Below are 16,786 nucleotides of genomic sequence, written 5' to 3' on the forward strand. Positions count from 1 at the left end.
AGCAACTGAAAAAAACAATTTCACATTAAAGAGGTACGGAAACCAAATTCCAGCGCTAATTTTATCGCTTTAATGAGTTGCATGTTTCAACATAACCTCAAAAATACCAGTCCTTCGCTGAAGGGCACAAGCAAACTAATTTTAAAGCTAATCAAACAATCTTTCAATGTGCACCTGGTGGATGCATGTGGAGCCTATTTGGGAGGTAATCTAGCAACTTTGGGGAACTTGCTACGTAGTCATGACATAGGAAGGACATTCCTCGGTCATCCTGCTCAGCAACAGAGCGCAGCCACAACAGTAGAGTAGAGAGCTCTTTGCCGTTTATGCCTTCTCTCTCAGCATTATTGTTTCCACCCTTTATGAATGAATATCGCCTATGCAATATATAAGCGATGTGTTGCACATGACATGTTGGGCTCTATCACCGCACAGCAAACTTCTTTCATATACTGCAGGTTCATTAAAAAAGTTACCTTTTCAATGCTAGAGCATGGGTTCTGTTAGTACGGTAAACATACGAGTACCCACATGTCAGGCCATAGATGACTTACGTGTTAGGCAGTAGAGCCCTACAGCACCTCCCGCATCAACAGCCGAGCCGCAGGCAGTCCTGCAATTGATAGTGCAGGGTAAGTCAGAGAAAGGTGTTTCTAGCAGCTCTGCCGGTGTGCCCTCTAGCAGCATTACTCACGCACATTTGGGTGTAGGCAGAAAGCATGGCATTCCTCATTAACAAATCATGACAACACATTGTTGCCGGCATCAAGCTGGATCCCTGTGCTATTTTTCTTTTTTTGTGTGATTTAGTTGATTCTTTGTCTTCCTTGTCACTCCTGACTGCTTTACTGGCCTTTGTGAAATAAAGAAGGCTTGGTAAACTGCAAAGCCTTGACTGAGTGGTGAAACAGAGCAATCCCAAGGAAGTATAAATGTTAAGGACACGACAAGACATTACGCAGTGTTGGGATTCTCAAGCTGCTTTCCACACTCACATTTGGTGCACGACCAGCTCTTTTTCTGCCTCAGTTGGACCGGAGAGTTGTGTGCCCGTTTCGGTCGCTGCTAGCCATATGTGGCTGGCGCTGCTTTTGAGAGCCTTGCAACATCGTCACTTTCAGCTTTTGTTCTGACATAAACCGCATCTAAAAATTTAATTAGCGCTAAGATTTAGCTTTTGGACACTCCCAGAAAAATAGGCTGTACCACATTACATTGACAGGTAATGATATTCTGGTGAAAAAATTTCCACAAAAACTGCTTTGTGTTAGGGGGCACAAGGGCTGACGTTTTTGGGAGGAGCAGCTTTGTGTGAACTTGCAGATGCTTAAGCTGCCTGTTTGCGCCTGGCCAGTTCAGTTGCCATTTCCTCTTGGGGTTCTAGTAGGTACAGTCGGGGACAAAAGTCTCCAGAACACGCAAGCTGCGACTGAAACGCATTGCTCTGCCATCTGCCTTCGGGTCGCCTGGTTTCGAGATCACAGAAGGGCGCATGTGCGTCCTATTGTGCCTGCCAACGTGTGCGCTTTCCCGCTCTGCTGCGGCGCGGCGCTTAGCTCGGAATCGGGCGCGTGGTACCACTTCGGAGATAGTGCTTACTGACATGGCACCTATAAAGCAAGAAGTCACGGCAGCTCAACTAAGCGATAAGCTGAACTGGTTATAAAGCAAGGTGCGCTGACACGGCGATATGCGGCGCAATGCCCCAGGCGGTATCTCGAGTTTCGGAATGTATAGCAGACGCTCGTCAGCCGCCAGCGCTATCTCCGAGGCGGTACCATGTGCCCGATTCCTAGTTAGGTACTGTACCGCAGAAGAGCAGGAAACACACATGTTTGCAGGCAGAGTAGGACGCGCATGCGCTTTTGTGTGATCTCGAAACCAGGCGACCCGCCGGCAGGTGGCAGAGCAATGTGTTTCAGCCGCAGCTAGCACGTCCTGGGGACTTTTGTCCCCGACTGTACATTTGTGATCATGAATAAATAAATTGGTCAGGAAGCAATGGCAGCTGATGCAACATCAATGCAAGCCATGTATTATATGACTCGCATGAATTGACATTGAATGAGCCACGATTGTGCGCCAAAGTTTGTGCTGCGGAGTGCAAGAGTATGGCGCTCTGTTCATTAAATGGACAGAAGCGCCACCAAAGGACTAACACTCAAGCGTGATCTTTTTGCACCGAGTATTTCTCGAAGTGCAAGTCGTTTCTTCGCACTGACAGAAACGCCGCCGAGACGAGGAGTGCAGTGGATCTCTGCCTCATTTCAGTTGAAGAATGCTTAACCCAGCGAGTAAAATGATTTGATTTCAAAGCTAGGACCCTTACGGAAAAGGTTTGTTCCCGAATCTCACCTGAAAACGAATTACCTATCGAACAGTATGATGGTGCAGAACAGAAAAGTTGTCGGGATGAGAGGACAGTCCGATCGCTGCCCTTTCTAGAATGCACAGCCCTGCGAATAAAGATACTTCGATTGAAAAGCGAAAACGTTGCGGAAAAAGTTTGTCCATGCATCTCGCCTGAAAACTAATTAATGTGCTATTTATTGGACGGTGGTGTGCCAGTATTGGAGTAGCACATCGACAGGTTCCGTCTCGCGCTGGAAGACGGAAACCCAAGATATCTGACAAGTTTGAGAGTTTCTTGTTTTGACAAGCGGGTTCAAGAATGTTGTCTTTCATTTGAATCTAAACAGCATGCATGGTCAATAAATAGATCGGTCAAAGTAACATTCAGCATTTCTGGTCAAAGCGAGTCTTCAAACCTTTCACAAATATTAAAGCCTTCTTAAAAATTTCCTAACGTCGCCGCCCATTTCTTTTCTATTTTTTTGTGCTTTTACTTTACCGTTTTACAGAGCCCTTAATTAATTTATCTTCAAAATAATTTTGGCATCCGCGAGATGTTGGGTTCGTCATAAAACTGTGGTCGGAAGTGGCTCATACAGCTCGCCGACAGTTTCGGTGTGTTGCGCTACTGTACGCTATGCTTCGTTTAGTTGCTGCGCTCGGAGTGTGAAACTCGGAACGGTAGAGTACGAGTAAATTAGCGTGGGCTTAAGGCACAGGAGCAATGGCGGCTTGTAGGGTGCCATATGATGTCACGTGCAATGCAGTTTAGTCCACACGTTCAACTGAAGTATTAGCCCATGCATTCATCTGCCTAGCTTGGTGCCCCATATAAGCAGTCTAGAATATTCACTTTTAATTACAGTCGCATTAAAAAAGAAAGAAAACGGCGATTGCTTGTGGCTACGTCGCCATTTGGGATGGTAAAACATACACACTCACCCGTCAGTTTGAGGATCTCGGCGTCGTAATAGCCTCCTCGAGTGTTCGCGTCGCCGTCCCAAGACAACTTGTACGCCGTCCTACGCTCGAAGTCGACCACATTCGAAGGATTGCAGTTTTTAAATAAAGCCCTGTGGACGTCGCTTATTTCTCCGTTCTCGCAAAATCGAGTGAAACCTACCGAAATATCTAAAACCTCGAAAACACTCCACGAGGAAGGGTGAGGCAGCCGAGGCAACAAAGCGCACGAAACATCTGGATTTGGATTTGGATTCGAAGCTTTTGAAGACGCAGTTGCTGAAACGGATATAAGCGGCGAACGTTTTTCAAAATATAAAGTATGCGTTAAAATTAACGGATCGTCGAGTGTCGAACACTGCGTATGAACTTGAATGAGAACATGTTTGAGAGAAATCTGTCAAGTGTCAACACTGCGTGTAAAGAAACCGGCGCCGCAAGTAGCCGATGCGTCGGCAGTAGCCGATCCATTAAAGACTAACTCATAATTTACGCGACCCTCGACAGTTCTTCGCCCGTGGCGCAGGGGTAGCGCGTCGGCATACGGGACGAGAGGTCGCTGGTTCGACTCCCCCCGGGACAACAAGGAAAACTATTTTTTGTGTGTGTTTTTTATTTTTATTATATCTATGATGGTGGTGGTGGTGGTGTTGTTGAAAACTTTAATTCAGTCTAAAACACCTGCGACGCTCCTTCGTTAACGACCGCCCTGGTCCAAAAGGGTTCTAGTGCAGCTGAATACTGAATAATGCGGGTTGTTCTACCTTTCGTGTCGCCGGTTTTAGTACCTTTCGTGACTCGACGTGTTTCCGCTCAAGAAGTTTGAAAGTCGTCTGAACGACAAGACATATAAGGTTTTTCCCTAATAAAAAAATCACATCAACCCATTGACCACGCGGCTGCGGCCTCTCATCATATATCATACGCGAGATTCAACGACAGCTTTTTTTTATCGCGACATAGCCTCAAATCGCCTATTTTGTAGCGTGCAAAGTTGCGGAGCCTCCTCGACTGGGGCTGCTCATTCAGCGAGGCGGTGGCGCATTTCCTCGACTATTTAACCTTCGAGCAAAATAAAGCAAAGCAATTGCCGCGCGGTCTGTTTGGAAGCTAAACTTGATTGCCGCCGCGACCCTCCGATGCGCACAACGGTTGCGGGGCTCGGGGGGTGCCGTGTCTATAAAAATTAATGTGTCGACTACAAATACGAAAAGTTTTCGAATACGAAAAGTCTGTCGACCTTCCGTTGGTAATGTAAGGCGTAGGTGAAGCATATGCGAAACGTTGAACCCTACCGTGAGTACGGGTTTCCACGGTGCGTGATTGCAGACGAACGCACAGTTGCCTTTGAATCGGGGACTCAGTGAGTAAAGACAAATCGCGTAACATAGTTGTGTCAGCACCTCGCGAGCCCGCGACTCATCACATGCTGGCAAATATGTCGCGACCCATATATCAATTGTTATTAACGCCTCTGACGGCGCCGTCAGAATACCGCGAGCAACAATTAATGAAGCACTTTTTATAAACATTGTGCGCAAAGAAAGTCTCGACGGCCGAGAAATAAGGCGCTTTTGATGGAACCGAAGTGAAACAAAACTTCTGACGATCATTAGACCACCTCTGATGGCCCATCAAGAGTGTCCAACAGACCATTAGGCGCCGTCAGGAACTTCTGACGGACCATCTAAACGCATCTGATGGTCCATCAGGACAGTCGGATGGTGCTTCAAGAATGGGCTGATGGTCCATCAGACATTCTTGATGGTCCATCATACTTTCTTGATGGTCCTTCAGGAAGCCTGATGGGCCATCAAAGAAGTCTAATGGTCCATCAGGAAAGTCAGATGGTCCGCCAGGAATCGGCTGATGGTCCATCAGGAGTGGGCTGATGGTCCATCAGACTTCTTTGATGGTCCATCAGAAAACCTGATGGACCGTCAGAAAAGTCTGATGGACCATCAAGAAACTCTGATGGTCCATCAAGAAAACCTGATGGTCTTTTCGATCGGGCGGCTGTCTGAATGGCTTGGAGAACAGCTCAGAGTCGTCGCAAGTGCTCGCCGAAGTCACTTGAAAACACTACGACGTCGTCAAGGTAGACGAGACAGCTCTGCCACTTCAACCCTGCCAGTACCGTGTTCATGACACGCTGGAAAGTTGCCGGCGCCGTGCATAGGCCGAAAGGCATCACCTTCAACTCGTACAAGCCATCCGGCGTGACGAAGGCTGTCTTCTATCGGTCCCGTTCGTCGACTTCGATCTGCAGTAGCCGCTCTTCCGGTCCATCGATAAAAAGTATCGAGAGTGGCGCAGCCGATCTAGCGTGTCATCGATTCGGGGGAGTGGATAGAAGTCTTTCTTCGTTACCGTGTTCAGCTGCCGATATTCCACGCAGAACCTAAGCGTTTCGTCCTTCTTCCTAACCAGCACGACTGGAGAGGCCCACGGACTGCTTGAAGGCTAAATTATGTCCTCGCTCAGCATTTCTTTTACTTGCTGTTGGATGACCTCCCGTTCTTTTATGAAGACTCGGTACGGTGATCGGTGCACAGCGAGTGCGTAGTCCTCGGTGACGATGCGATGCTTCGCAACGGTGCTTTGGCGCACCTTCGACGACGTCGCGAAGCAGTCGCTGTATTCGTCGAGGAGGTCAATCAGCTGTCGTCGTTTCGGGCCTGGAGGCTTCGGGTCGATGTAGAGCTGCGCTGGCGGCGAAATGTCTTGCTGAGGTGGCGATGATTCGTCAGCCATCGCGGCGATTTCAGCGGAGTTTTGAAGTTCCTCGACGTGGCCCACAGCGGCACCTTTCGTGAGGTGTTGCGTTTCTTGTCGGAAGTTCGTCACGAGGACCCCGGTGCGCCCATTCTGAAGTTTAGTCATTCCTCTTGAGACACCGATTCCTCTCCCCAGGAGCAATTGAACGTTGCCTTTCAGGACAACTTCGCCGCAGGTAGCTCTATCAGTCACGACGGGTACGACAACACTTGATCGCGGCGGCAGGTTCACGTGGTCTGCGGCGACTCGTACGGCGGCTGACTCTGTTTCGGCTTTCTCTGAAGGCGTAAGAGGTTTCAGCAGCGTCAATCCGTTTTCACCAAGGTCGATGACGGCGCCGTATTCACACAGAAAGTCCACGCCGAAAATGACGTCCCTGGCACAGTCTTGTAGAATGACGAATTTCACAGGGCACGTCTCACCATGGATCTTCACGCGAGCAGTGCATCTCCCGACTGGTGTGATGAGATGCCCTCCGGCGGTTCGTATTTGAGGTCCATCCCACGGCGTTGTCTCTTTTCCCAGGCGGCGAGAGAGCCCACTCAAGACTGAGTAGTCTGCCCCAGTGTCCACGAGAGCCGATGCGTCGAGGCCGTCGATAGCCACGTTTAGGCTGTTGGACACCGTCGCAGGGAGAGTGGGAGCGCTCCGGCGTTCTTGGAGGCTGTTTGCTTCTGTCGTTTTCAGCAACGTCACCTCCAGGCGTTGCCGCACTTAGTTTTCCCGGCGAAGCAGGGGAGATAGGCTCTCTAGGCGGGGGCGTTGCGCTGGAACGCTGAACGTCGTGGCGATGGGGAGCGGTCTTTACGGCGGAGAGACGACACTAGGGAGGGCGAGCGTCGGAGGTACTCCTCGATGTCGCGAGGACGCTCGTTGTACCTTGGGCGCGGGCCGCTCGGGTGGAACCCGCGCAGCCCCAGTTGTCTGTAGGGGCATCGACGGTAAATGTGGCCGGCTTCACCGCAGTGATAGCACAACGGGCGTCGATCGGCCGTTCTCCACACGTCGGTCTTTCGTGGCGCTGCTTGTTCTGGGTGGGCGTGCACTCGATCTTCCTGGCGTCGGGAAAACTGCAGCGCTGGAGGTTCACGTCGGGGTGGTGCCGTGATTTGGCGGTTAGCTTGCGGCGGTCGTCGGTGCCATGGCGGCGTAGGTCAGCTTCGGTTCTTCGGGTGCGACCATGGTGACAGGGGCATCTGGTAGGAACGCTCGCTGAACCTCGTATTGGACGACCTCGGCAATGAAGATTGAGGCCTGGCGTTCAGCAGTCGGCAGAAGCTTCTTAAGCTCTTCTCGGACGATGTCGCGGATGATGTCGCGAAGGCCGGGTATGCTAGGACTGATGTCGTAGCCCGATGCAGAAGCAGCAGTGACGCTCGAGTGGCGATGGTAGTGCCTGGCTCTTGCGAGGAGGGCACGTTCCATTTTCGTGGCCTCCGTGGCGAAGTCTTCGACGGTGGATGGGGGGTTGCGAACAAGACCACCGAAGGTGCCATCCTCGATACCTCGCATTAGGATCCGCAGCTTCTTTTCGTCGGTGGCTTGAGGGTCGGAGCGAGCGACCATGACCAGGCGCAAAACATCGTCGACGAAACTGGTGATGGTCTCTTTTGGTCCCTGTGTCCTCATTCGAAGAAGGTCCTCGCCCTTCTCCCGTGGATATTGGTTGGTGAATGTCCGTCTCAGCGCATCCTTGCAGGCATTCCACGAGGTCAAGAAAGTCTCGCGATTCTCGAACCAGTGCCTGGCCGTCCCCTCAAGCGCAAAGTAAAGACTCCGCAGGCGCTGTTCGTCCGTCCATCGGTTGTGCTGGGCCACTCGCTCGTACTGGTGTAGCCAGTCCTGGATGTCTTCATAAGGCTCACTGTGGAAGGACGCGGGCGTATGGACAGTGGGTGGAGTCGTCATCGTCGCGGTCTTCTTCTTTGGTTTCTGCGGCAGGGGTCCGAGTTCCAGGAATAGGCCTTGGTTGCGTCGACATAGCCGGGCCTTGGTCTGGTCTTCTGCAAAGGGTAGCCTCCCGGGGCTGAGCACGTCACTCGGTCAGCGTGTTCTCGGAGGGTTTCGGTCCACGGGCATAGAATGCAAATGGCCCGCACCTCCACCAAAATGTCACGACTGACAAGTGATGAGGTGATAATAACTGGAGATACTAAACGTTTAATGGGGCGAGCTTGTGCCCAAAAATAAAAGTCAAACTCGGCGTGACAGCAGAACGCTGGGGCGAAAAACTGACTGCGGCTCGCCACGCGGAGCTCCTTATGTACCTGCGTGAGCTCCTGGAATAATCGGCGTAGAACGTTCGACGCGTAGAACATTCGGACCTCGAACAAGCAACGCGATTCTTGAATTCATCAGAAAACTAAATCGCAGGAAAAAGAAAAGATGCGTCGCTCCCAGGAATCGAACCCTGGCTTCTTGCGTGGGAGGCAGGCGCAATAACCGCTAGGCCACGCGCGCGCTGCCTACTTGGCCAGCTGCGCGGGCGGCAATATTATTTAATAAAAAAAAAAAATATCACGAAGTCGGGCTCAAATTCACAGAAAACCCACTCCCAATGCGCGTGAAAAAATGAGGTCGCTAAGTCAGAATATTAAAACGTCAATTAAGGACGCGAAACACAGATATTATAACCAAACGATGCCGGCGTTTCTAATCTCGTCTCCCCGCAAATTTCGGCGGCACCTTTCACCAACAAAAGAGGGCGTGGAAAAACTTGATGTCGATGGACGCACGATCGAAGATAACTACGAAAGAGCAAATTGCTTTAATATTTTTTTTTTCTACTGTGTTTACTTCTGATGACGGAACGACGCCTGTGTTGAACCAATTGGAAGACGTTCCCGCCATTCCTGATATACAGTTGTCTCTGGAAGGAGGGGGGATCGGTGGCCGAGTGGGCTAAAGCGCACACCCAGCTCGACGCACGTGGAGCGAAAGCTCGCGCTGCAGAACCCAGGGATCCTGGGCTCGAGCCCACCCCTGCCCGTTTCGATCTGGATGAGCGTCGTACCGGCGTGCAGTCGTGTATCGCTACTGCGTAGTGCACCTTAAGACCTTAGGCTAGCGGTTGTACGGCTCTGGCTAAATTTCTCATCTACAGCGAGTGAGTCGTCGCAACTTTATATGGCTGAACAACTACACGTGGTATAAATATCCAGATAATCCAATTTGCTTTTTTCTCTGGAAGGAATTGTAGATCTGTTACTTCACCTAGACTGTAAGAAAGCAACCGGATACGATAAAATTCTAAATGCGTTTCTTCAACGATATGCCGAGGCTCTGTCCCATTACATTAGTATTGTTTTTGAGAGATTCATGTCTTCAGGTTCATTACCCAATGACTGGAAGATTGGTAAAGTTGTGCCTGTTTTGAAGTCCGGGAAAGCTACTTCGTTAGCAATTACAGAACAATCTCACTAACATCAACATGTGGGAAACTTTTAGAGCATATACTTTCGAGCCATATTCACTCCTTCTTAACTGCAGCTTATTTAACAGCTCTCAGCACGGCTTTCGTGAAGAAGTATCTACTATTACTCAGCTGGGGAAGACACGCATGAATTTTCTGAAGTACTGAACGGTAAAGGCCAAGTTTACGTTATTGTTTTAGATTACAAAAAAAAAGCATTTGATAAGGTTCACCGCAGAAAATTATTACTCAAATTAAAACATATTCTGAAGAACCCGGGTCTCATTAGATAGATAGAGATGTTTTTTTATGGAAGAAGTCACTTTGTAGAACATAAAGATAAACATTCCGATTTGATCAACGTAAAATCAGGTGTACCTGAAGGAACAGTGCTCAATCCTTTGTTTTTTTTATATTTACTAATGATATACTCGTTAATTTAACTGTTAAGGCTAGGCTCTATGCCGACGACTGTATCTTGTTTACAGACCCTATTGGAAAACCCCAATATGAACAGCGTATTATGGATATTGGTAAACAATATCGTTTTATTGTATTGCAATACAATATAGACAGTGTATTGGAAAACATTGGATTTATTGTATCGTATTACAATAGGGATTTGTTATGGGATTCCAATATCCATAATACACTGAAAATATTGGAATCCAATACCGTATAAACCCTTATTGGATCCCCGTGTGTCGTATGGGGATTCAATAAGGCTTTAGAATTCCAATATACTCAGCGTATTATGAATATTGGAATTCAATATATTATATCGGCTACCAATAAAACTATATACGTTTTGGAATATCACGTTCAGCGCAACATTTCTGTGCACGCAGTCTCTTCTTGTGTGTATTTCTGAGTGATAAATTAAAAAAATGTTGCTGTTGTCAAATTGTGAATAAAGAAGCAAAACACTGGACATATCCATACCAAATATTTTTAACATATTCCTGAACTGGAGGATCTGGCATTACTACAAAAGAAAGTTAATTGTTTAGGACTCTCATTCAAAAGCTTGATGTTTGAAAACAGAATGTGAAATCCTCACCTTAATGAAAGCAGCACCTGCTAGCTGTAGCCATATAGAAACTGCAAAATAAAAATTTGTGATTAGTTTGCGACAAGTAGCAATCCTTCACCAAGCCGGATAGATTCAAAATTATGTCTGCGTTTGATTGTGGAAAAATAAGCTTCAATGCCACTGCCACAGGTCATTCTGAGCTCGGTCAATTAAATATACGTATCCGCTCGTCTGGCTTCACTATTCCTGCTTCACACCTAACTATAGTTTCTAGAATGCTCACCTTTGAGGAAAAATGAACTGCTGCTTGCTTGCTTGTAGGCCGTGGAAACTGGAAGAGAGATTTGCGATTAGTTGCGTCCAAGTAGCAGTTACTTTGAGTAGCCACGTAAAGTACACTAAGTCTGAAAGATTCAAAATTACATGCGCGGGACATAGATATCCTCTTGCGACGTAACTGGGCACGCGTCAATGTCGCCCGCTCGTATTACAGAAAAATAAGCTTCAATGCAGGAGCTCCCAGTCGTTCTGAGCTCCGTCAATTAAAAATGCTGTACCGGTCGTATGGCTTCAGTATTCCTGCTTCGGGAATCTGGAATTCTCACCTTTGAAGAAAAGCAAACTGGGACCTGCTGGCTCTTAGGCTGTGGAAACTGACAGAAAGATTTGCGATTAGCTGCGTCCAAGTCTCAATTTCTTTGACCAGCCACCTACAGCACACTAAGCCGGATAAAATCAAAATTACATGTGCGTGACATAATATGCCTCTTGTGACAAAACTGGGCACACGTTTTGTCGCCTACAGCAACACTGAAGCCAGACAGACAAGCGGTACGGCACCTTTAATTGACGGAGCTCAGAACGAGTAGGGACGCTTTCACTCAAGCTTGTTTTGCTGCAACACACACGTGTATTGCAGCAAAACAAGCTTCAGTGAAAGCGTCCCCAGTCGTTCTGTGAATTAAATATGCCGTACCGCTTGTCTGGCTTCAGTATTGCTGCTTCAGAGCAATCTAGAAAATCTAGAATCCTCACCTTTGAACGAGAACGAACTGGCGCCGGCTGGCTTGTGGGCCATGGAAACTGCAAGAGAGATTTGCGATTAGTTACGTCCAAGTAACAATTTTTTGGGGTAGCCACCTACAGCACACTCAAAATTACATGCACGGGACACAGATGCCTCATGCGACAGAACCCCCTTCGTCCTTGTTTTCTGTTAACTCTGGTCACCTTCACCACTCGCCTCCAATTTCTGCGCTATTTCTTTAATCTCGATTCCCTGGTTCCCAAAGGCCATGCCATGGCTTGCGCCAGTCACGGATCTGTCAGCTCTGCGACTGGCGCTATTGTGGCAAAGACGCCACAGCAACTGGCGCTTGATGTGCTCTTTCAATATTTTGAGCAAGGCTCAAAACAGGTGAATGGGTGTCTGGTATGACCTTTGCTTATTTGCGGATCGTTCTGAATCAGAGGGTAGGCGCTTCTGCGACCTGGGCGCATGCTCGGTATTTTACAATAGTTGAAACCGAACTCTGCAGGAATCTTGAAACATAACAAACATAATGTGCACGCCAAAAGGCATAGCAAATGAAACACCCACCATCTATCTATTTTCGTTTCTTGTCCGCAAGAAGCTGTCGTATATGTAGCCTCCCTTGCTTAAAGGGGGACCAGCAGAAATATTCTTCCGCCTGGCGGAAAGTCTCCCTCGCCCTCTTTCTTTCTTGCATTGTAGCACGGCGAGGCGAGGAGAAAGGTCCCCTTTTGCGCCGGCTTCTTCTGAGAGGATAAGCCGAGGAAATCCCCATTCTGAGCGACGGGCGATGGGTGCGGCAGCAGCGACCTCGTGAGTTAGAGGTAGCTTCAGCTCCTATCGCGTAATCTGCCCCATTTTTTGGCGCTCACCAAGCCTAGCTCCTCGGGTGTAGGTTTTACGAAGCTGCAAGGCTGCTCCCGCGCAGTCACCGAATTTCCGCTGTCGAAGGTCTTTGGTTTAGCCCGTGGCAAAGTAAACGCATACTTGAGAGCTGCGATGCATCCCGCACCCATTGAAGGAACGTTTCATAGATATTTTCGGTTGATCAAGGAGCTCAAAACATGTGAGCGAGATGTGGTGACTTGAATATGTAAAGATGACTCACATCTTCACAAAACATTCCATCTTCAAGAAAAAACGGCTTATCACCCTCAAACCTGCCTCAAATTGGAATCGATGGAAAAGAAAACGATGTACCAGGCGCGGCCATTTTCTAGAAGGTCTCTGTTTTCTCGGAGCGAGCACAAATTATTGAAGAACTTTAGGAGACTATGTTTTCAGGCCACGCTATATGTAGCGGGAGCTCGCGCTGCAACTTCGATGCATTCTCTGAAGCGCGCGACTGAAGTGGCAGCGGGCCTTTGAAAACGATTTACTAAAGTGCCCTGTTGTGTGCCTAAATCGCAGAACATGATGACCAGCAAAATGCATGAAATTCATATTCACACATTCCCAACAACCACCTGAGGTGAGAGGGCATCAAGGGAGGATTTAAATTTTAGAACATTTTAGTGGGTCGCTTTTAGCCACTTAGATAACCGTATACGGTCCGTACCCCACAACGAAATGTAAGCTAGACTCGCTGTTTACATTCTTCATTGAGTGCGGCTATGGAGCGAAAAGACAATATTAAAACCCTTTTTGGCCAGTCTAGCGTGTCGTGTTATGGTTCAACGTTGCTTGTGTCGGTACCATAGCACGGGCCGCCACTTCGAAGTATTTGCGGTGTCTCAAAGAAACTAAAGCAAAAGCAGACATTTTTTTTAACGTGACACAGAATTGTATTTAACATTGTAAAAAACGTTTAGGTACCCTACGCCACGCAGTTAGCACAAACTATCACCGGTGTTCCCCACTTTGTTTTTTTTTGTTAGAAGTGAACGATGTCTAGGAAACTGTTAATGCGAGTATCCAACCTAAGCGGTAGATTTTAGTGCGAGTCAATACATTGCTGGGGAAAATAGCAAACAGCGCCGACGTCGTGTTTGCGCTAACAGTGTCGCGTAATGTACGCATACCGCTGCACAATCAACGCTAACATAGTAAATCAGTCAATTTAGTGGCCCCCAAAAAAGTGGTGTTATTTTGTTTTATTTTTATGTTTGAAAAGTTGTTATTTTTAAACAAGCAATTCGGTAAAGAGTGCTTCGTTGGGCACCAACTTACGAGGCATCAATTTGTTCTCATACACTAAATTCTGAATGGCCCTTGCGTAAAAATGTGTTTGTGCTAGCTGTGTCACGCACAGTAAGAAAACCAGTTCATTGCTCGAACATTTAAACGAGGCCTTTCTTACGCTTTCTTACGCCAAATAGACGTTTTGCGAGTATGCTCTTTTACTGGTGGTTCATAAAATAATCCACGTTGTTTATTTAGAGGAAGGAAGTGGTGGTGAGGGAAGGGGGAATCGAATACAAAAGACGACTAAGGGAACCTTGAACTTTGTAAATATTTCGCTCAACCTATAATCCTGAGCTAATTAAATCATTTTTGCTTTGTCTGTTTTAAAACTTGTTAACAGTCGCGCTAAAGGCCAAGATGAGCGAAAAGTCAGATGCCCCTGTTTATTTGAGCAAGAAGCTTATTTATGCGAGATAGAACTGAAAAAGCGTACGAGTGTAACCGTAGCAATCTCCGACCAAGCCTGAACCTCACTTTTTCGCCATTTCATAGAAAGCCGTTTCACCGAATGAACGGACATTTCATCGAACGCCGTTTCATCGAACGCCGTTTTATCGAATCGCCAAGGGCCGTTTGATCGAATTTCTCTGTTATGGCTCTGTACCGAGTTTTGGGGCATAACAGTGCTTTATAGATGTTTCACCTTGCATTTCTTAAGACTAAGGTAGTCACTTGTGAAATCTGTTCTGAAGGTGGTGTCAAATTACTAAAAATAAAAGCAATTGGCATAAAAAGAAATAAAAACAATTGGGTATGCGGCTTACTGAAAAGCTTTACTCATGTACATACATGACTGAAACCACGATGCTGCAAATAAAGGACAGACACTTAAAACACTTTTAAGCGTCTGTGCTTTCTGTTTTTGCCTAATTTTTATTTGTTTCATTTAACATGGAGAGGGGTCATTGTTTCATGAAGGCTTTCTTCTCGAAGCAGGCTATGCTCCCGATGGAACTTATCTCGCCACTGCACCCAGTGATATAAAAACAGAAACAAAAGAAAAAAAAAGAGAGAATGAGATGAAGTTGTGTATAAAAATTAAAGTAAATTCCAAAGTATTACAGACTGTAACATTGCTCGATGAAAAGGCGTTCAATGAAACGGCTTTTATGGAACGACGTTCGAGGAAACGGCGTTCGATGAAACGGTGTTCGATGAAACGGCTTCGATGAAAGGGCACTCGATGAAACGGCGTTCGATGAAATGTCCGGACGCACTTGTAGCGGTACGCGTGCATTACGTGGCACTTTTAGCCCGAACGCGACATCGGCGCTTTTTACTATTTCCGCCCAGCAACATGTATTGTCTGGCACTGAGCTCTGCCACTTAGGTTGAATAATTGCGTTGACAGTTTTCTAAATATCATTTATTTCTAAAAAAAACAAAATCAGAAAGACCGGCAATAGTTTGTCCGTGCAGTGTGGCAGTATACCTAAAATGTGTTTGCACAGACAAATTACAAACGCGTATTATGTTAAAAAAGGCTACATTTGATTTATTTTTTTATTTTAATGCCTCAGAAATACTTTAAAGTGGCAGCACGTGCAATAGCACCGATTTAAGCAACGTTCAATTATAACACCAGACGCTTCGATAGCCGCACTCGATCAAGAATGCTCACAGAAAGGTTATAGCTTATAAATTGTTGTAAGGTGCGGTTTTCTAAAGCTAAAGATGATTCACTAGAACTTTTTAGTGTCGACACACACCATTGCTGCCTTCTCACCTCATGTGGTTGCTGGGATGCGTAAATATAAATGTCACCTACATTCGTTGGCCATCATATAGTGTGAGTTACGCACGCAATATTTGTGCTCGATGCTAGAAAACAGAGACCTTCAGGAGATGCCCGCGCCTGGTACATCGTTCTCTTCTCCATCGATCCCAATTTGAGGCAGGTTTGAGCGTGATAAGCCGTTTTTTTTTTTGAAGATGGAACGCTTTGTGAAGATGTGAGTCATCCTTACATATTCAAGTCACCACTTCTTGCGCATTTCTTTTGAGCTCCTTGATCAACCGAAAATATCTATGAAACGTTCCTTCAATGTTTGCGGGGATGCATCGCAGCTCTCAAGTATGCGTTTACTTTGCCACGGGCTAAACCAAAGACCTTCGACAGCGGAAATTCGGTGACTGCGCGGGCGCAGCCTTGCAGCTCCGTAAAACCTACATCCGAGGGGCTAGGCTTCGTGAGTGCCAAAAAATGGGGCAGATTACGCGATAGGAGCTGAAGCTACCTGTAAGTCACGAGGTCGCTGCTGCCGCACCCGTCACCCGTCGCTCAGAAAGGGGATTTTCTCAGCTTATCCTCTCCGAAGAAGCCGGCGTAAAAGAGGACCTTTCCCCTCGCCTCGCCGTGCTACAATACAAGAAAGAAAGAGGGCGAGGAGGACTTTCCGCCAGGCGGAAGAATATTTCTGCTGGTCCCCCTTTAAGCCGTTCCTCCCTAGTGTCCCGGTTGGGTCTCGTCCTGATGAATCGTCGGTGGAGACCCGAGGAGCGGTCAACATCAGATTAGACCTTTTTGAGACAGAACCATATACTTGCTGAGAGGACGTACACCCAAACGAATCTCAGGCATGTCATTTATAGTGCGTTTTAAATTGAGACGCATGATTTAAAATGGTTCTTCAATACTGACGCACCCCTTTTGCGAACCCAAAATTTTGAAGGCCTTGTCCCCCTCGCGAGGGGGACAAGGCACATGAATCCCGGCATGTGGATGAAATTTTTACCTTAACATCCCGACTCAATGTCCATCCCTGAATATTCGACCACCACACTTTTAGAAAAAATAAATATTTTTTTGAGAAAACACCGAGTCATCTACCACCCCTACAAACGCCTGAACCAAGCATACTCGTACCATGGCATGTTTGCTCCGTGCCGCCCACGAGTAAATTCGGGCTGACAATGTTTTTTTGTTTTTTTTTTCAAATGGAACCCACATTCTTAGTTTAGGTTTGTCTTGTAGAAGCAGGTGGATACTTTTATAAAGCTTCCTCCCTATGCGCTTCAGAGTCAACATTTTTGC

Source organism: Ixodes scapularis, unplaced genomic scaffold (genome assembly GCF_016920785.2).
Source record: "Ixodes scapularis isolate PalLabHiFi unplaced genomic scaffold, ASM1692078v2 PGA_scaffold7__128_contigs__length_106722199, whole genome shotgun sequence".
NCBI lineage: Eukaryota > Metazoa > Arthropoda > Arachnida > Ixodida > Ixodidae > Ixodes > Ixodes scapularis.